Source organism: Oryctolagus cuniculus, chromosome 3 (genome assembly GCF_051225735.1).
Source record: "Oryctolagus cuniculus isolate XC-2025 breed Fujian yellow rabbit chromosome 3, ASM5122573v1, whole genome shotgun sequence".
Lineage (NCBI taxonomy): Eukaryota > Metazoa > Chordata > Mammalia > Lagomorpha > Leporidae > Oryctolagus > Oryctolagus cuniculus.
This window is the reverse complement of record NC_142869.1, coordinates 115,838,709-115,860,708: the sequence shown is the minus strand read 5'-3', so window position 1 is coordinate 115,860,708 and position 22,000 is coordinate 115,838,709. Positions and strand designations below refer to the sequence as shown.

Sequence of the window (22,000 nt, the reverse complement as noted above, 5' to 3'; positions counted from 1 at the left end):
TTACTACATACCTCCATCTTGTTAATGCTTATCATCCCTTTTAGACTAAGGCAGGTATAATGGAGTAGTCAGAGAAACCTGCATTTTAATTCCTGCCTTCCCCACTATCTGTATAATCTTGAACACACCATTTTACCTCCTTGTTTCCTTTCTTTATTATTCGAAAATTGGAGAGACAGTTAGAGAGATACAGAGAGAGAGGAGAGATTTTTTCAGCTACTGGTTTACTCCTTAAATACCTGCAGCGGTCAAAACTGAGCCAGGCTGAAGCCAGTAGTCTGGAACTCAATCCAGGTCTCCCATGTGAGTAGCAGGGACCCAAGTACTTGGACCATCACCTACTATCTCTCAGGGTGCACATTAGAAGGAAGCTGGAATTGGAAGCTGAGCTAGGACTAGAATCTAGGCACTCAATATGGGATATGGGCATTCCAGGCAGCATCTTAACTGCTGCACCAAAGACCCACCACACCCTAATTTATCTTTTTGAACCTAGGTGAATTTTATGGGATAAATGGGAATGCCATGGGATTAAATGGCAGTGAGAATAATGAAAGAATATATGTAAATAATGTAGTAGATAGTAGACAGCCGTTAAGTGGTTGTTCTTTTCATGGAAACCTGCCAAGTCTCCTCCATTCTGTGCTTCAGTTCTGCATGTTGCACACTAGACAACATGACAGGTGACTTTATAATGCCAGGTATTTTTTATGACTTATGGTCCATGTTTTTGCCTGGTTTTTTTCCCAGCATATTTATTTTATTTTTTAAAAGATTTATTTTATTTACTTGAAAGAGTTACAGAGAGGCAGAGTCAGAGGCAGAACGAGAGAGAGAGAGGTCTTCCATTCGATGGTTCACTCCCCAGAAGGCTGCAATGGCCGGAACTGCATCAATCCGAAGCCAGGAGCTAGGAGCTTCTTCAGGGTCTCCTATGCAGGTGCAGGGGTCCAAGGACCTAGGCCATCTTCTACTGCTTTTCCAGGTGATAGCAGAGAGCTGGATTGGAAATGGAGCAGCTGGGACTTGAACTGATGCCCATATGGGATGCCGGCACTGCAGGCAGTGGCTTTACCCACTACGCCACAACGCCATCCCACCCCATCCCCCAGCATATTTAATAACATCCACTAGGATCTCTTTCTCCTTTGTAAACTTTGTAGCTCCTAGTTCAAGTTTGAGCTAGAATGTCCTAGATTACGTACACTGCTCCCACTTTGAACAATTGAATGTCAGAGCTAAGACCCACTGTTGCCCTGCATTTCTCTGTGCAAACAACTCTAAGACACCTTCCTACCAGCAAGATAATGGAGAGGAATGTTGCTTGTCCAGAATGATTGCAGTGCTTGCAGGTGTATAATTAGTCACTAGTCAGTGTGTAAATACTCTGTAAATTGCTTTATTTGTTAATGTGAAAAGCTCTGCAGAAGTACAAGGTATTATAGGAACCAGGGCTGAACATGGGAGATAAGGTATTGCAGAAACAGAACAAGTGAGTGAGGCATCAGTGTGTGTCATGTATCCCTCTGCTGGGACGAAGCTCATAGGTTCTCCCCACTAGCTTTCTAAGAACACCAGCTCCCCTGGGTGAATAATTTAAAGGACAAATTACCACTCTTCTGGGTACCAAAGCCAGCCATAAGCTCAAATTAAATTAAATCATAAAGCCTTACAAGAAACTGAGGGAAGAGTCAGAAGTATAAAACCAAGGGAATCCAGAGCTAAGCATGAAATATTAGAGTCAGAGAGATGTCCTTGCCTTTCTGTGCTGATGAAGTAAAAAACTGAAAACCATCGTAGTACAGACTTAAAGGACCACCATCAAATATCCATTGTTAAGTACTTGGCAGTGGCTATTGCAATGATTTCAATTCCAATGGGGTCTTGGAGAGGGTAGGAGAGAGAACACTAGATCAACTTCAAGTCCTTCCTCTTCAGCTAACTATCTAGGTGACCTTGAACCAGTCACTACCCAATCTGAGTCTTTGTTTCCTACATCACGGGATTGAAATAAATGAAATCAAAGTTCATGTGTCTAATTTTTTTCCTACATCAGTCCGAAGGTCATTGTAAGCAAATGAAAATATAGATAAGGTTTGCCAATTAAAGTACAGAAAGCTCATTATGTCTTTTCATAGCGCTAGTCCTCATTAATGCCACTGTGGCAAGTTTCCTTGTTTGCTATAGTAGGCCAAGAGCTACAGAGGCAACTCTGGAAACAGAAAACCATGAAGTTTTGCAGTAAAACATTGTGTCCCCACAGTGTCTCCTCCCAAGAGAGATAAGTGTTTACATTGTGGTTTAGAGGTTAGGTCCCACCCTGTGTCCAGGAGTCCAGCAGCACTTTAAATACTCAAGATTGGCTTCTGAGAAAGGAACTCAGCAAGAAGCAAAAACCCAGTGACCTAGTCATTCTGCCTCAAAGCAATGAGGAAGGATTGTGAAATTTTTCCTTTATCTAATCAGTCCCAAGCAGGGACTTTGGCAACACTTGGGCAGCAACGCTGCTGCCAGCGTGGCATGGAGCTCTTAACAAAGTAAAAGTTTACAAAGCAAATGTTATTGTTTTCTACGGTCTTAGATCATTGAAAGACCCGGCACATGACCTAGATCCTGAGTATTCAGCTTAACTCTACCAACATCAGGAATAGGAAGATGAAATACTAATAATCCTTGACCTCTTGACTAACATGAGTGAGAGATGCAATAGAGGCCACTATCAGAAATACTCATCTAACCAGGAGTACCCAGATCTTTGAATTTGTTTGGTGATTAAAATTTCAAAGGAGGGGCCAGCATTGTGTCATAGCAGGTGAAGCTGGTGAACATGGGAGATAAGGTAGGTAGTGCAGAAACATGTGATGCCAGCATCCCAAATGGGCACTAGTTCATGTTCTGGTTACTCCACTAACAATCCAGCTCCCTGTTAATTGCCTGGGAAAAGTAGGAGAAGATGGCCCAAGTGCTTGGGTCCCTGTTGCCCATGTGGGAGACCCGGATACAGCTCCTAGCTCTGAGCTTCGGCCTGGCTCAGCCCTGGCATTTGCAGCAGTTTGAGGAGTGAACCAACGGATGGAAGACCTCTCTCTCTCTGTAACTCTGACTTTCAAATAAATAAGTAAATCTTTGAAAAAAATTTCAAAGGAAAGGGAAAACAGAGAAAGAGAGAGTGAGAGACATTCCTATGAAGTGAAAATTTGATATCGTTACTTTATGAAATTTTTAAAAAGCATTATCATCTGCTACCACTATCATTTCATAAAAGGGAATTTTTCAAAAAAAAAAGATTCATTTGTTTATTTGAAAGGCAAAGTTACAAACACAGAGAAAGAAATAGAGAGAGAGAGCAAAGAGAAATCTTCCATATGCTGTTGATTACCCAAATGGCTGCAAAGACTAGGGTAGTCTGAAGCCAGGAGCTAGGAACTTCATCTGGGTCTCCCACGTGAGTACAGGGGCCCAAACATTTGGACCATCTTCCCCTGCCTTCCCAGGAACATTAGCAGGGAGGTAGATCAGAAGTGGAGAAGCTAATACCAATATGGGACTTTCCCAGGCACATTAGCAGGGAGGTGAATCAGGGTGGAGAACCAGTGCCAAATGGGATGCTGGCATCGCAGGTGGCAACTTAATCCACTAAGCCACAACACTACAATAAGGAAGGACACCATCTCAGAATGAAGGTCAACCCTTCAATTGCTTCTGCTTACTTCTTGGACATGTTTACTCCCTTGTCCTTTTCTTTTCTTTTTAAGATTTATTTATTTATGTGAAAGTCAGAGTTACACACAGAGAAAAGGAGAGGCAGAGAGAAAGAGGTCTTCTATCTGCTGGTTCACTCCCCAGTTAGCTGCAACGGCCGGAGCTGTGCCAATCAGGAGCCAGGAGCTTCTTCCAGGTCTCCCATGTGAGCACAAAGGCCCAAGGACTTGGGCCATCTTCCACTGCTTTCCCAGGCCATAGCAGAGAGCTGGATTGGAAGTGGAGCAGCTGGGTCTTGAACCGGCACCCATATGGGATGTAGGCACTGCAGGCGGCAGCCCCACCCTCTATGCCACAGTACCAGCCCCTTGCTTTTCTCAGAAATTATGCCTCAGCGAAACTTCATGTGAGCCAGAACAGTTTGCTTGCTGTGGTTTGAATATGATTTGGTCCATAATCTCGTGCACACATTTATAAGGCACTTGCTGTGGGTTGTGATGTACTTGCTGTGGTGCAGATGTGCTTTGGCTTCTGGACTCCTGCAGGCATTGAAACCCCAAAGTTATAAACTGATGGTATTAAGAGAAAGAAATTTAATCTAGTCGTGGTGTTTAGAAGATGGACCTAGTGGAAGGTCCTTGGGTCTAAGGGAGCATGCCCTTGGAAATTAGTTCTGGCAAGAGGGTGGATTCTAAGAGTTGAGAGGGCCCTATCCATACTCTCTGCTTCCTGGCTCACCACAAAATCTTCGTTGCAGGTGTGCTCATCATTGCCATTCACTGCCCCCACAAGGTGCCAAGGGAATGGGACCACAAATCTTGGACTTGAACCCTCAAAACTGAGAGATAAATAAACCTTTTCCTTTTCATAAAGGTAGTTTTTGGGTGTTTAGTCCTAATAAGAAAGAGCAAACTAACTCAGTACTCTTGGAACTCGAAAGCCCTCTGTCCAACAACTCCTGTCTTAGATTTGCTCAAGGCTCAACTTTAAACCTCATGTCTTCTTTGAAGCTTTTTCTGATTCTGTATAACTAACAGTCTCATTTCTGGAACGGATTTACCACATGACCTTTGCCAATTCTCTAAACTTGTCTGGTCACAAGGTTTCACATTTGTGAAATAGAAAAATTGATCTAATAGAGACAGAGGTATTGGACGGCTGGGACCACACCTTTTAATCTTCCATATGTTACCGTATAGAGCCTTGTCTCAGGCTCTGCCCACACAGATGCTCAGGAAATGCTTGCTAACTGGAGATTTTTATGATCACTGATGGAAAGACAGCATAAATGCAAAACACGATTTTCCCCTTGCCCCGAGCTACCCAGGAGCATCATTCTCATTCAGAGATGACCACATTTCAGAAAGTAGGTCTCATAAAACATACAGTTTAATGAAGCCATCTGGGAAGACGATCGTCATATAAATGCAAGATATTGATATTATCTGGCTACTTGGGGAAATCCCGTGTAAATGGAGGTGCAACCCAGCTCCATAACTCAAATCTAGTATTGATGCATAAGGTCTTTGGATAATGAACTTCGCAGATGGATATTTCTCACAAATCTAAGCCTTCATTTTTCCCCTCCTTTGCAATTTTGCTGTTTCTGCAGTAAGATTTTTATTTTACTTTTTGGAAACGTCTTTTTTTTTGTTCAGCTGGAAACTGTCACCATCAACAGAAGTCTTGAAACAATTTTTGTATTTGTCTTTTTAGTTGTGCCTAGCTTCTCTTCTTTTGAAGCAAGCAATGATGTAAACAATGTAGGTCTTTCTTTCCTGCTCCAATAATTATGCGGAATGTTGTTCAGTTGTTCAACATCTCAAGTGATTCTGCTGCTTGCTTTTGAGGTCTACCAGCAAGATAGAGTCCTACTCCTGATATTACTCTGAATACTGTTCTGAGAGAAACTCCCTCTGATCTGTACTCCTTATTAATAATGTCCCCTCCTTTCTCTGAAAGGCAGTAGCTAAAACTGTGGCCAGGGAGTGCAGTGGAGGATGGCCCAGGTGCTTGGGCCCTGCACCCCATGGGAGACCAGGAAAAGCACCTGGCTCCTGGCTCCTGCCATCGGATCAGCGTGGTGCGCCGGCCGCGGCGGCCATTGGAGGGTGAACCAACGGCAAAGGAAAACCTTTCTCTCTGTCTCTCTCTCTCACTGTCCACTCTGCCTGTCAAAAAAAAAAAAAAAGTTCCAAGTTGTCTCACCAGTGATCCTACAAGGATCACTGAGAGCAAAAGGGAGGAATAGAGAGGTGTTCCATCTGCTAGTTCACTCCCCAGGGGCCATAACGGCCAGGGCTGGGCCGGGCCGAAGTCAGGAGCTTCTTCCAAGTCTCCCACATGAGTTCAGGCGCCCAGGTACTTGGGCCATCCTCTGCTGCTTTTCCCAGACATGTTTGCAGGGGGCTGGATCAGAAGTGGAGCAGCTGGGGTTTGAACCAAAGCCCATATGGGATGCCGACACTGCAGGTGGTGGCTTAGCCTGTTATGCCACAACACTGGCCCCTGGCACTCTTCATCTTTTACTCAGTGTGGGAAAGGGATGCAGAATTTCCCATGCATTAACAGTTCATCTTACTACCTCTGCTGAAGAAATTTCCACTAGCAATGAAGCAGCAGTTGCCACCACTATGTAAATAAGAGTATTCTTCAGTCTCTTTAGGAAAGATGAGATGCAGTATTTTTGCCCCACTTCCTGAAACACTGAAGTCTTTTGCCCCTGACTATGGCTGCTTGACCCCTCACCACCTACTCACCAAATAATACATAAATGGCTGCATACTGCATAATAACACTTTGGTCAGTGATCAGCCACATATACAGCAGTGGTCTCAGAAGGTTATAATGGAGCTGAAAAATTCTTATTGCCCAGAGACATCATGGCCATTGTAATGTCTTGGCACAACACATTACTCAGGTGTGTATGGGAGGCTGGTGTAAACAAACCCACTAGGCTGCAGTCATATAAAATTAGAGCACATACAATTATGTATAATATGTAACACTTATTAAGGATAATAATGATGTTACTGGTTTGGGTATTTACTGTACTATTTTTAACATTATTTCAGAGTATACTCTTCTACCTATAAAAAAAAGTTTATGGTAAGATAGAGTGCCAGGTTATGCTGGCAGTGGCCTCCTCACGTATCTCGTGTTTACTGCATCTCCAGATTGCAGCTAGAAGCCACATCAAGTGATTGGCCCACACCTTCCAGGTTCGTATAACTACACATTGTGATGTTTGTACAAGGACAGAGTCACCTAATAACATTTCTCATAACATGTCCCGGTTGTTAAGTGACACATGACTGTACAGCCAGTCACAATACTCTTCCCAGAGGTTGGTGGAGCTCCTGGACCTGTGTGTAGCCAGCTTGTTGTTCCCAGAGGTGACACATAATGTTCATTTAGAGAGTATGTATGGCTGGGGGTAGAGGCATAGAAGCCACAGAAGTTTTTCCATCTGCTTTGCCTGGCTGATGACTGTGGTGGGTAGAATAGACACAGAGCTGGCAGTGTATCCTTGGCCTTAAGCCCTTTCAATATTCACCGAAGAAACTCTTTCTCCCATTGCTCATCATCTTGCATCCTTAAAGCATACCCTTAAAACAAGTGCACTGAGGGCTGAGACACTTGCAAGTCTTCTCTCAGTGGTGGAGAGGTGGCATTTGCACTTTTAGGAGCAGGGTAAGAAGAATCTTCCATTCCTCTTTCTTCTTGTGCTCTGTTAAGCACTTTCACTGCTCATCTCTGATAGGACAGCAGTATTCTGAGTTTCAGCCTAATGAAGCTGATGAGAGGTGTGGTATCTTTTTTTTTACTTTTATTTAGTAAATATAAATTTCCAAAGTACAGTTTATGGATTACAATGCCCCCCCCCATAATTTCCCTCCCACTCACACCCCTCCCATCTCCCTCTCCCTCTCCCATTCCATTCACATCAAGATTCACTTTTAATTCTCTTTATATACAGAAGATCAATTTAGTATGTATTAAGTAAAGATTTCATCAGTTTGCACCCACACAGAAACACAAAGTGTAAAATACTGTTTCAGTACTAGTTATAGCATCACTTCACATTGGACAACACATTAAGGACAGATCCCACAAGAGGTGTGGTATCTTAGAAGCCATATAAGGAAACACATTTAATCAAGGCTGTGGACCAGATTTGGTGCAAGGTCCCTAGTAGTGATGTCACCAAGAAGGTGGAGCAGGAGATACGAACCTCCATTATACAGACATACATACACACACACACACACACACACACAGAGAGAGAGAGAGAGAGAGAGAGAGAGCTCTCCACAAGCCAAAGCCAAAATACCTGTAGGAAGATTCAAGCACCCATTTAAGAATCTGTAGAAAAAAAAAGAGAGAGAGACTATCTACATAGAATGATACTAGCTACTAGGCACAAGAAGGAAGGAAACTCAGTTTATGCATTCAAAGAGTTCTCAGCTCAGTAAGGATCTCAGACTACTAGATGGTATGTATATATATCTGTTAATATTCTCATCATTATTCTGAATTTTAAGTTTCTGAAGTTTATTTCATGTTGCAAGACACAAAGCTAAATTTCAAAGGTCGTAATAAACAGTAGTCTGAGCACCCTGCACAACATTTGCAACACTTGATTACCTTTGCTGGTTTTTGTACCTAACTTCTCATCTTGATTCTTAGCCTCTGGATGGTAGGGGATTGGTGATACTTTTCACTGATTTCTAAGTGTATAGTTAGGTCCTAAATTTTTACCAAGTGAATAGGTAAATATAAATAAATAGCATACAGAACATAAAAATTAGGATGTCCTGGAAGTATACAAGCCAAAAAAAAAATGCTATGAGACAATCACTTGAACCTCCTCAACATATGATTATGTTTAATTAGATTGTAACGTGTGACTTGTTTGTGACAAATCTCACAGAATTTCCCACTGAATTCTCCAGATACTTCAATGGAATCCGTGGTTGCTTCGCTCCTCTGCACAGCTCTTCCTCTGCTCTGCAGAGGAGGGGAGTTAGCCCTGGTTTGGGATGTTTATGTACTTGCTAATCACACATTTGTTTTCCCTCTAAGCTCAGTCCTGCCTGCCAAGAATAGTTCAAGATGACAATCATTTTCATGTTCTCAAACAGAGATTCTGGAAGGATATGGAAGAAGGAAACAAAACCAGAAGGTTAGCAGTGACAATAACAAGGAAAGAGAAGAAAATGGGTATAAATATCCTACTTCCCTCCTTTTATAGCCTGTAAGTATTCTGTTACTCCTGTTCACCTGCAATTGCTTGGCACATTAGGCGTGGGGTAGAATAGGAAGACTTCAGTAGCTACAACAAATTAGAAAGCTTAGCTATCCCCTTCACTTATGTTAATCTTTTCACTTGCTCTCTCAGTTCCCCCACCCTCTGCCTGGATATGGTTGTGGATGTGGATGTGTTTGTCTTTCATGTTAACTTGAAGCTACGACTAGTGACTGTTAGCAATATTATTTCAAAATTTGTTTCCATAAATCATTGTTTCCCAAACTGAGTTACATGAGATGTCCATAGATACTCCATGGAAAAAAGGTTTCTGTTCAAACATTAGGGAAATTTGTGGTTACACAAATTTAAAAAGGTTTCTTTGTAGTAGGTCTTTACATGTCCTTTAATTTGCCAATATGCCTTTTCTTTTTTTTTTTAACTTTTATTTAATGAATATAAATTTCCAAAGTACAGCTTATGGATCACAATGGCTCCCCCCCATAACTTCCCTCCCACCCGCAACCCTCCCCTTTCCCTCTCCCTCCCCCCTTCCATTCACATCAAGATTCATCTTCAATTCTCTTTATATACAGAAGATCAGTTTAGCATATATTAAGTAAAGATTTCAACAGTTTGCACCCACATCGAAACACAAAGTGAAAAATACTGTTTGAGTACTAGTTATAGCATTAAATCACAATGTACAGCACATTAAGGACAGAGATCCTACATGAGGAGTAAGTGCACAGTGACTCCTGTTGTTGACTTACCAAATTGACACTCTTGTTTATGGCATCAGTAATCACCCTTTTCAGTCTCCAAGATTGCACCACAGAATCCTTTCTCTGATTTTATCTGGACAGACTAGTACTCTGACTAACACACTTTAAGAAATGCCACCCTTTTATCTTAAACTGGGAGTTCCTATCATCAGAGACACAGCCATTCTGAACTATTGTTGTCCCTTGGATTGGTGTGCATCTCTTGACAATCTGACATCACAAGGAAACTCTCCCAAATACTCATATGACTCGAATTTCACTCTTTCATGACCTCTGGGTTGATATCTCTGTACCCTAGAGCCTGAGATGCCCATCCTGCAGAAAAAGACAAGCTAGAAGAACATCCTGGAAGAAAGATGCTGAACTGGACACCATGGTTTCAGAAATATACCCAAACAGCTCAGAACCCGACTTAAAATGTCGTCTCTCAGTAGTTGCTTGAGAGAAGAAGAAATGTCCTTCCCTCCAGGAGCTCTTTCATGGAGAGGCCTATTTCTTCTATTTTTCACCTGCATCCACCCCAGAGATAGCCTTCCTATTATAGGTAGGTTTGTTTTATTCTATGTTCCCACCAACAATGTCCTCTCTCCACCTAACTCCTACATAATCTCCAATCTCTTGCTTCCACATGGAGCCTTCCCTTCCCACTGAATTTTCTGAAGATCCATGATATTTAATCACTACACCAGGGGTCAACACGGTATGGTCCTCTGGCCAAATCCAGCCTTCCACCTATTTGTGAAAACACTGTATTATTGAAACATAGCCAGTCCCTTTGTTTATATATAGTCCAGGGGCTGTTTTCCCACTACATTGACAAAATTCAGTAGTGGAGACAGAGAACATATAACATGCAAGTCTAAAATATAGACTATCTGTTACTTACAAAGAAAATTTGCTGAACTCTTTTCTGTATCATTTCTTTCATACTTATCAGATGCAACTTTGCTTCTCACTGGTACATGTGCTGTAATTTTTCCATATATCTTCTTAATGAATTTTAAACCCATAAAGATCAGGGTCTATTATTTTGTACTTTTCTTAGTGCTCTGTAACATCTAGCACAGAAGAGATTATCAATAAACTGGTTAACTGATTTTTTAAATTATTTATTTGAAAGGCAGAGTTAAAGAGAGAGACCAAGAGAAAGAGATTTTTCATCTGCTGGTTCACTCCCCAAATGGTCACAATGGTCAAGGCAGGGCCAAACCAAAGCCAGGATCCAGGAACACCATCTGGTCTCTCACATGGCTGCCAGTGGTTCAAGCATCTGGGGCATCTTCTGCTACTTTCCTAGGCACATTAGCAGGGTGCTGGATCAGAAGTGGGCAGTTAGAACTTGAACCAGCACACTCATATGGGACAGCAGTGTTGCAGACAGTGGCTTAACCTCTGCATCACAATGGTGGCCCCTGATTTTTTTTAAACTGATTTTCTTGAAAGAGTACAATTTAGCAAAAATTCTCCATAAGATGTTCCAGGTGCCAAAAGAAGAAGGTAAAAGCCTTGTTATTTTCATGCCTTTCAGTTTAGCAGTTTGAGATGGGACGTAGTCATAGGTGGTTTTCTTGAGTAGCTTCAAAATTCCTCTGAAAGTAAAATGAACTTCAAAGGGGAACAGCCACATATTTCTCCATGGTGTCTTGGAAAATATCCATTATTATACAAATTATAAAACCTTAATACTTTTCCCCTATACAGGGTACCTCAGAAAGTTTGTGGAAAACAGAATTAAAAAGTAAGGCTATTCTGGTGCAAAAAATAATTAAATCCATGCTTATGAGGCTTCTTCAGAAAGTTCATTTAATATGTAAATTATGAAAAAAACTATGCATGGATTTCAAAAATGTTTGCACCAACTGTTGAAATCTTTACTTAGTAAAGAGTTGATCTTCTGTATATAAAGATAATTAAAAATGAATCTTAATGAAGAATGGGATGGAAGAGAGAGTAGGAGATAGGATGGTTTGCAGGTGGGAGGGTAGTTATGGGGGAGGGGGAGAAACCACTATAATCCAAAAGCTGTACTGTTGTACTTTCGAAATTTATATTTCTTAAATAAAAGTTTTCTATAAAAAATAAAAAACAAAAATGTTTGCACCAAAATAAACTTATCTTTCCATTTCACTTTTTTCACAAACTTCCTGAAATACCCTGTACTAGACACTGATTCTAACTGCCCAAAGTGGCTGCTATCCCCATCCCAACCTTCCCCCATTCCCCTACACACAGTAGGGGAACTACTGAAGGTTTCTGTGTATACTAGCAGACAGAATGGGGACTGGGAAAATGGACTGATGGAAGTTCTTCAGTGGCCATCATGCCAATCTCCCTGATGGTCTCTTGGAACCCCAGTCCAGTTCTGCAGCTGGGTGGAAGGAGTAGCCTTGCGGAGACCTGTTGTCCCAGGCTGGACTGCCCTGCAGCAGCCTGTGATTTTGAGAATTTTATTTATTTTTATTTTTATTTTTATTTATTTATTTGAAAGGCAGAGTTACAGAGAGGGAGAGGCAGAGGCAGATAGAGAGGTCTTCTATTCACTGGTTCACTCCCCACTCTGCAATGGCCAGAGCTGCACCAATCCAAAGCCAGGAGCCAGGAGCATCTTCTGGACCTCCCACGCAGGTGCAGGGGCCCAAGGATTTGGGCCATCTTCTACTGCTTTCCTAGGCCATAGCAGGGAGCTGGATCAGAAGAGGAGCAGTCAGGTCTCAAACCTTTGCCCATATGGGATACCGGCACTGCAGGCGGCAGCTTTACCCACTGTGCCACAGAGCCGGCCCCAAGGCCTGTCGTTTTGATACTGGAAGCTGCTTACATAAGTAAGTCTCCAATGCATCAGACTGGAAGGGACAAGAAGCTCTTTGCAAGGTGACAGTATCTGTTCTGAAGACCTCTCCCGTGAATATTTGTCAGGGCAAATGAAAATCCTAAGCTGAAAGAAACCTCTTTTCCAAAAGCTAGCAGGAAAGCCTCCTCTTTATTAAGCAGCTTCATATACTCATGTGGGGTTAAGTCAGTCACTCAAAATAATTATTTAGTTTGTTCAATGCCAAGGAACAGGTCCTAATGTTGTGTGTGTGGTTGCTTTGTGCATGTCTGCATTTTTATGGCTCCAAGGGGTTGGATATCTGGGCTGAATCACTGGTTTGTGGATCCATCTACCATTTGTCCTACCCACAAACACAATTGCTTCAATGAAGTAAAGAATATTCTCAGAGCTCTCCTGCAGCAGGCCCTGGCTCTACAGCTCCTGACAGCTGACTCATCCTCACTTCCAAATAAATGTGAGCCTCAAATTGGAGTTAGATGTGATGTGACCCTCCCCTGGCCTGACCTTGGTTGGTGGCCTGAGCTGGAAGAGTCCAGTTTTTTTTTCCTACTGTGAAATAGCAGAAGTAGCTATGTCCAAAATCTATAAAAGTAGCCTTTTATAATTCTTGCAATTTTTTGTAGTTATAATTTTTAGTGTCTATGGTTGAGAGAGGATAAGACTTATTCATAGACTTTACACTCTAGTGGTTTGATAAATACATAACATGCTGAAAAGGAGTTTTATGGAAAAGTAAACGTTATTCATCAGGGCTTTAGTTTCTCTTGTGTTTGCTTTCAGTTGAGCAATACTGTGAGTTGTTTGTTTGATTTTTATTTATTTTTCACTTACTGGGCTTTCTTTCTAGATCCTTGACCTAATCTAATCCAAATAAGCATAGCACTTAAGCAAGTCTAAATATGGCATATGTGGCAATGTGTATATCTTTTTTTTTTTTTTGGTATTATCTTTTGTTCACATATAGGGATGCTAGGGAAGGCAAAATGTGGCAAGGTGCTATTTTATAGCATGTTTAATGCTTATCAGTAATTTTTTCCCTCTGACCCTCTGCCTCAGACAATTAATTTTCTTGAACTGTTCACGTAATGGAAGAACACGAAGTGGAGAATAATGTTAGTACTGGCGAATATAATCTTGGAAGAAAAGCTGTGCAATTATTCAAAGACCTAATCTTATCTCTTGTTTCATTTTTATATCACAAGTCTACATTGAAAAGTATTAGATAGACTGTGCTGCTGTCCCACACCTTCAAACCACAGTAAATAAATGCCGCCAAGTGCCACCAGGAGTGAAAGAGCTTGTAATGAGAAGTGTGAGGAGACGTGTGCTCCATTCATCATTCTGTTCAGTCCAATATTGAGGCTCTTGTTATCAGCAGGATTCGTGGCGATGTCATCACGGCTGGCATAAATCTTCTGTCACTGTAGGTCGGACTGATACCCTATTAAAACTCTGCTTTCACCTAATCACAGAATGACCTTTCAATGTCTTTAATTAACCTCTGACCTGAACCATGCCAATGTCTTGTTGGTAGGTAAATCTATGGCATGACATTTGCTTATGACACTACATTTGTCTTGGTTTAATCATCATACCTTTCAGATTATGGCCTGAATGAAATACAGTTGGGATCCTCGTTAATAGTTGGATTAATTTTTAAAAGGTTAGAACATAATATTTTCCTCTGAAATCCCAGTGATATCTTTGCAGACATTTTCCCTGGGGAGTTGGGGTCCCCACACTGAAATAAATTCAGGTGACCCTTCAATCTCACTACTAACATCATGTTTTTTACTTAAAGTTACTCTGAGTGGCCAGAGGAGCCGGAAGCATTCTAGGGCCTATGGATGACCAAAGGACAAAAGATTTAAATATGATCTGTCCTCCCTAGACCAAGGTAGTAGAATGCAACACTGAATGAGAAAGAATTAAAGGAAATAGAGAGAGGGAGGTAGCAAGAAAGAAGAGACAACGTTTTTTTCTCTCTTTGGGAATGTGATTTTCTGCTCTGGAATAGGCATACACCTCAGGTTCTGATATTTCTTGGCATCATAAAATTTCAGTTATACCTCATTCCTCCTCTAAGAAGGACCTTGTCGAGGAACTCCTTTCTGAATTAGTAATTATTACAAATGTAAACTCTTCATAGGGAAAATAACTTTCTTCCAAATGAAGTTACAAGTGAAAAAGTGGTTGTTTATTTAAATTAAGTTTTTGAAATGATAATTTGTGATTAGCCTATAAATTATAACATTATAAAAATTAAATAAAGGTTTTGAGCTATCTAAGATTAATCCAGTTTTATACCCAATCAGAAGCCCTATGAAGAGCTTATACTAGGTGATCTCTCAGGTCTTTTTAAGATATAAAAGTCTAAGAATTAAGAATCAGTGTCTCAATATTACAAAGTCTGGATTTATTGAGTCTGAATTCACAAAGTTTTCTCATCTTTAAAATACTTTTTAAAAGTTACACTTTTAAAAGTTTAGGAGATGGAAAGTTTTCAAAGGTCCCACCTGCCTCTGCCCTCTGTATGGTCTCTGCCTCCTACCTGTGCCTGTGCTGGCCCACCTGTAAAGTGAGGATTGTACCTATCAATAGAGACACTTTAAGGATTAGAGAGAGCATATAGGTAGCACTTTAAACAACATCTGGCCCAATTTATTACGGATGCTGCTGCATCCATTAGTATCTGTAGCATTCACCAATAGATATATTACCTCTTAGGCTGACACACCAGCCCAACTTAATCTCTTATCTTCTAAAATAATACATTATAATGGTTAATAACTTGCCTGTCATTCCTGTGTTTGAATAACTGCTATATAACCAACTTCCTGGATGTATGATCATCAGGAATTTGTTTAAGCTTCCAATATCACAATTTCTCCCCCATACAATGGGAAAATAATTGTACCAAATTAATAGAACTACAAAATAAGATAATACATGAATCAGATACCATGACTGATTTACTGAGTAGTTTACCTTAGATGCCTAGCATAAAATCTGACATACAGAAAGAGACTAATGTTCATGAACTCACTAAACAAATGAACAACTTCAAAACTTTGTTGAAGATACAAGAGAGAGATGCAGCTCAATGGGAAGGCTTTGATGTAGTCAGGTAGCTGTAGTTTGAGGGTGGAAACACCAAAGAGGGAAAGTCCTGACTGTCTGGGGGTTTGTAGCCATGTTCTGACATGTTTGTAATCCTAAATTTAATAGGAAGTAGGGGGTAATAGCATGATGAGAAATGGAGAGTGAATCAGAACAAAGCTTCTCTTTCTCTGCTTTTCTCTTAAATATTGGGGACCTCAGGGTTCAGTCCTGTGGACACTTACCTTTGTTCTCTACTAGTGTTCTCAAACACAGCCATTTGGCAATGTGCAGAGACTTTAAACTTTTTTTATTTATTTGAAAGGCAGAGAGAGAGAGAGAGAGAGAGAGAGAGAGAGAGAGAGAGATCCCATCCGCTGACTCACTTCCCAAATGCCTGCACCCTGCAGGACTGGGACAGGCCAAAGCCGGGAGTCCTGGAATTCAATCTGGACCTCACACATGGATGACAAGGACTCAAGTACTTAAGCCATCACCTACTGCCTACCAATGTGCACATAGGCAGGAAGCTGGAATCCAAAGTGGGACCAGGGCTTGAACCCATGCAACTCTGATATTGGATAAGAATGTCACAAGTGCCATATTAAATGCTGTGCCAAAAGTCTAAACCTGCAGAGACATTTTTGGTCATCACAACTGGAATACTAGTAGTGTCTAGAGGGTAGAAGTCTAAGATATTGCCAAATATCTCATAGACTTCTCTCATCTTCTGTTTCCTCACAGCCGCAACACAAGCTGTTCTTGCTAGCCTTCTTATGACTTCCAGCCTACCAACCTTCACACATTCATACACACACACCACACACACATACAAACACAAAGTCACTGGATAAGAATCTGCCTCTGAACCCCAGATTCCCTATGGAAAATGTGTCTATTAAAAGGTTGTTTTTTGAATGTCCTTTTAGTAGCCATGAACCTTTCAGTTCCAGTCTGTATGCCTTGTGAGTCACTCCTTTTGGAAACAACTAGAAGAAAAAGAGCTTGCTACTGGAAATAGAAAAGAAAAATAAAGTAGAAGGCAAAGGAGGAGGGGAAATTTTTGCAATGAAGAATTGGGATATTTAAGAAGGAAATATTTTTAAAAAGGTGATGCCTCATTCATTTTGCCAGCAAGCAAATGGCCAAGTTGTTTCCACAGAGGGCCATGAGCAGAGCCAAGGCCAGAGCGCAGGTGCTTTTGTTTGGATGTGGTTTGTCCCCCATGGGTTCCCTATGCTGGATGTTCAATCCCCAGTGGTGAGAAAAGTATTGAAAAGTGGTGAGACTTTTAAGAAGTGGGGCCTAAGGTTCCAAAGGGACAAATATCATATGTTCTCTGTGATCTGTGACAACTAGCTGAGCAACCTAAAAGGAAACCTGTAGAAGTGAAACTGACACTATGAGAAGCAATGACTTGATCAGCCCTTGTCCTGACTGTTGAGGAACAGCTTACTATTTTATTCTTTTTAGTATCTTCTTTTTCTACTTAACCACTGATTGTACTCTTTACTTAACACAGAATTATTCTTAGGTGTTTAAATCCAATTGAAAACTGATCCCTGTTAAAAATAAGAATGGGAACAACCACATCTCAAGCTGTTCTTGCTAGCCTCCTTATGACTTCCAACCTACAAACCTTCACACGTTCATACACACACACACACACACACACACACACACATGCACACACACACACATACACAAAATCACTGGACAAGAAACTGCCTCTGAACCCCAGATTCCTTGTGGAAAATGTGTCTATTAAAAGGTTGTTTTTTGAATGTCTTTTTAGTAGCCATGAACCTTTCAGTTCCAGTCTGTATGCCTTGTGAGTCACTCCTTTTGGAAACAACTAGAAGTAAAAGAAAGAGAGGGAGGAGATGTACAGTTTGGCACACGTTTCCTTGGACTTACCCCTAAAGGTAAAGCTAAAAACTTGCCTTGGGACTCCAAATCCCATTAAGTTGGCAGGTACCAATGTCATCTTACTGGTTAAAGTGATCAGTTTAAGTTCATAACTGATCATAAAGATAGGATTAAGTGTCAAAGGGATTACATGAATAAGACCAAGTATCTGCTAATAATAATTGATATAATTAAAAAGGAGAGAATGATCCAACATGGGAAGCAGGACACAAAGCAGACTCATAGAATGACAAATGCCCTAAATAGCACTCTGGCCTCAGAATCAGCCCTTAAGGCATTCTGATCTGGCTTAAAAGCCCATGAGAGCATTTCAGGCATGGGAAGCCAGACTGTGGCAAAAAATGACCTAAATGAAAGATCTCTGTGAGTGAGATCCTGCTGGAAAAAAGGGGCCATCAAAGAAGGAAGTACCTTTCTATGAAAGGAGAAGAGAACTTCCACTTTGGTTATGGACTTGTCTAAATAATGTCAGTGTTTGTGGACTCAAGAGGCTTTCATAGCCTTGGCATCTCATGACAAGAGCCTCGGATGATCACTGATGTAATAAATAAGAGTGTCAATTGTTAACAACAAGAGTCACTATGCACTTGCTCCCCATGTAGGATCTCTGTCCTTAATGTGTTGTACTATTAGAATTAACAGTAAAACTAGTCTTCAAACAGTACTTTACACTTTGTGTTTCTGTGTGGGTGCAAACTGTTGAAATCTTTACTAAGTATAGAGTTGATCTTCTGTATATAAAGATAGTTAAAAATGAACCTTAATGAGGAATGGGTTGGGAAAGGGAGTAGGAGGTGAATGGTTTGGGGGTGGGAGGGTGGGTATTGGGTGAAGAACCACTATAATCCAAAAGTTATACTTATGAAATTTGTATTTATTAAATAAAGGCTTTCTAATAAAAAATTTAACAAGCAAATAAACAAACAAAAAAAGAAGTGGGATCTAGCAGAAGGTGATCAGATCATGGAGTCCACAGTACCCCACCCCCTTCATGATGGATTAATGCTGTCTTGTGGGAGTGGATCAAGCCTGAGCGAAGTAAATGTGTTCCTGAGAGAGTAGGTTGTCATAAAAAGAGGGAGCCTGGCCCTCTCCACAGTCCTGGCTTCCTGTCCTGTGATCTCTTCTGCATATGCCGTCACTATTGTGATGCCATCTGTCATGAGTCCCTCCTAGACAGCACCATTTTCTTCAACCTCCAGAACTGTTAATTAAATAAACCACTTATCTTTATAAAGGACCCAGCTTCAAGTATTTTGCATAGCAACACAGAACCATCTAAAATACCTGGATACTAAACAGATAATTCAAATATATCAAATTAGCCATAAGGTAGCCCAAGGCCTTTTCCATCCCATGCATCCAAAACTACTCTGCATTTCTGGGCCCCCGGGAGTTGTAGGAGTTAATAATTCTAAGTCAGAACATTAGCAACCTTGAACATTTAGATAAAAGAAAGACACAGACAGAAGATGCCTCCTAGTCTGCATATTATCTGAAGAATCAGTTTACAAACATCTTGTTGATTTTCTCCAGGAGAGCATTTCAAAAAAGGTGTTAATAAACAATGAGTATTAGGATAAAATTAACTAAATAGCATCCATGATAATAAATAAAGTGGATGAGATGTCACCAAAAACTTACTTTGTTCTCTTTATTGTTTTACCTTCAAAAACAGAAAAATTCAAAGTGAGTGGCAATGGCTGGCTCTTATCTCCAGTTTTCATATTGTCAGACATCCCTGATCTTCCATTGGCTTTTGAGAAACAGCATTGAGGATTCATAGTAGTGTGTGCAGTGGTTGGGGAGGGGAGGATGGCTTAATAGAATGGTGTTCAAGTGCTCTATCAGAGTTCTTTTGATGCCATGGAGCAAATGGACTTTGTAGGAATGCCTTGACTGAATGAATGCCTTTTTAAGCCAAAGCTTTTAAGATGTATGTGCCTTGCTGAGAAGTATTCCCTGTGACCACAGAGCACAGAGCCATGGGCCAATGATGCATCATGTCTGCAGAGGTCCTCGGAGCATTAAAATGACTCCCCATGCAATCCCATTTAGACCTTTGTCCCCACAACCAGGGTTTATCTTGGCAAGGATTGAGTGAGGAAGAGGAGGGAGAGAAATCAGAGCCCACCCTCAGGAAGGGCCTGGCATTTAGACTTTTGACATTTTCTCCAAATGAAGCTGTAAAAACACTCTACTTTTTAAGTGTTAAAATGTTAATTTGAGGCCGGCGCCGCGGCTCACTAGGCTAATCCTCCGCCTAGCGGCGCCGGCACACCGGGTTCTAGTCCCGGTCGGGGCGCCGGATTCTGTCCCGGTTGCCCCTCTTCCAGGCCAGCCCTCTGCTGTGGCCCGGGAGTGCAGTGGAGGATGGCCCAGGTGCTTGGGCCCTGCACCCCATGGGAGACCAGGAAAAAGCACCTGGCTCCTGGCTCCTGCCACCGGATCGGCGCGGTGCGCCGGCCGCAGCGCCGGCCGCGGCGGCCATTGGAGGGTGAACCAACGGCAAAGGAAGACCTTTCTCTCTGTCTCTCTCTCTCACTGTCCACTCTGCCTGTCAAAAAAAAAAAAAAAAAATGTTAATTTGGGCCGGCGCCGCGGCTCACTAGGCTAATCCTCCGCCTTGCGGCGCCGGCACACCGAGTTCTAGACCCGGTCGGGGCGCCGGATTCTGTCCCGGTTGCCCCTCTTCCAGCCAGCTCTCTGCTGTGGCCAGGGAGTGCAGTGGAGGATGGCCCAAGTACTTGGGCCCTGCACCCTATGGGAGACCAGGATAAGTACCTGGCTCCTGCCATCGGATCAGCGCGTTGCGCTGGCCGCAGCGCGCCAGCCGCGGTGGCCATTGGAGGGTGAACCAACGGCAAAAAGGAAGACCTTTCTCTCTGTCTGTCTCTCTCACTGTCCACTCTGCCTGTCAAAAAAAATAATAAAAAAAAGAAAAAAAATAAATAAAATGTTAATTTGTTAAATGTAAATGTTTTAAAACTACCATATATTTGCATTCCTGTCTTGGCATCTCTTTTATTTTCAGTATCTCTGGAGCTCAAGAACAGAAGTAACATGGTTTCTTTCTATCTCTAGAAAGCCCTGCCCAGCCTTAGAATCACCTACGATTACTCCTCCAAAATACTGAAATTTTTTCAAGAAAGAGGAACTCGATAGATGAGAAGCTGAAAATGGAAATGATAAGTGAATATGCAGTGGGCATTTGCAGGTCCAGAGGAAGACACTAAAATTTATCCCATTCAGCCCCAGTTAAAGATACCATCCTCCCACCCCTGACAAGAGCTGGGACTCAATCTTTCATTTCCATAGCCCTAATTCTTTGTACAGTCCTAGAACACAGTAGGAGCTCAATGCCTGTGTGTTGAATGGATGAATGAATGAATGAATTAACAACATAGCCTGGACAGATGATTCTTTATGCAATATATGATACTGTCAAATTCAACTGCTTGCAAGGGAATCATTTGTCTATGGAGTAGGCAAATTTTCAATCTAAAATTGACTTCAAGCCATTGCTCAGACCAAGTGCCCAACTAAAGGAACATAAATGATTCTTAATATTCAACCAAGGAAAGCATAAGTCAGAGAGGAGATCTGCAGCTGGAAAAATCAGAGTATATTCCAAAAATCAAAGAGAAATTCCTCTTGGATTTTCTAATATTTGGGATTACCTGGGTCTGGGTCACAGACTGTTAGTGTGAACAATCAAGAATTGGCTGTTCATGTCGTTATTAAGCCTGCTTGGACTAAGACATATGCTTGATGCCTGATCTCAGTCTCTGCTACTCCCCACCATGCAGCATGTGGTGGGAATGGAGGCCCAGGTTAGGGGGCAGTGACCTTCTGTCAATATCTCCAACAATTAGAGTTTCCCCCAGAGCTATAGAAATTAGCTGGAATTTTTTATGAACTCTACAATCATAGTAAATGTTAACTGAGGTCAGCAGGGCAGGGGTGGGGATCACAGACAAGGGAACAAGCAGTTGTCTCTGCCAGCTGCATTTTCCTTTTACGACATCCTCAGGATTGTCTACACTAATACATTACGTGTATTAAAAGTACAGCCAACTATGAACAAAGTTGAAGAGTGGAAATTTCAGCTTTGGGCATTGCTGCCCCTTTTCCTCACCTCTTTGTCCCTGTCACTTGGCCTTCACACTTGAACCCATTAGCCACTCAAGGTCTTCCTCCAACAGCTTCCCTGGGATGATCTACCTTCCTGGACTCTCCTCCTGCCCCATGACCAATTTGCTGTCCACACACTCTGTTCTGCCAGAGGCCTACCCTCAGCTCTCAAAGGTCAAATCTAGGATTTGATAAATGAATATGGGCTTCCAGGTTAATGTATTAATTAGTACTCTTTCTTTTTTGTCATGGGGAGAGAGAGAGAGAGAG

At 41.7% G+C, this 22,000-nt stretch overlaps 1 long non-coding RNA gene across 5 annotated transcripts in view; it reads left to right on the top strand.

The window, feature by feature from the left end:
* Window positions 1–22,000, top strand: part of LOC103348741 (uncharacterized) — a 65,465-nt gene that overhangs the window by 11,577 nt on the left and 31,888 nt on the right. For 3 of the 5 annotated variants that reach the window (XR_016231627.1, XR_011387323.2, XR_011387322.2), the window contains one exon: window positions 8,847–8,959. This is a non-coding gene — a long non-coding RNA (uncharacterized LOC103348741). Of the gene's footprint in view, window positions 1–8,846; window positions 8,960–10,033; window positions 10,160–22,000 lie in introns of those variants that run through there. The other 2 variants (XR_016231628.1, XR_011387326.2) reach the window with 1 other exon arrangement.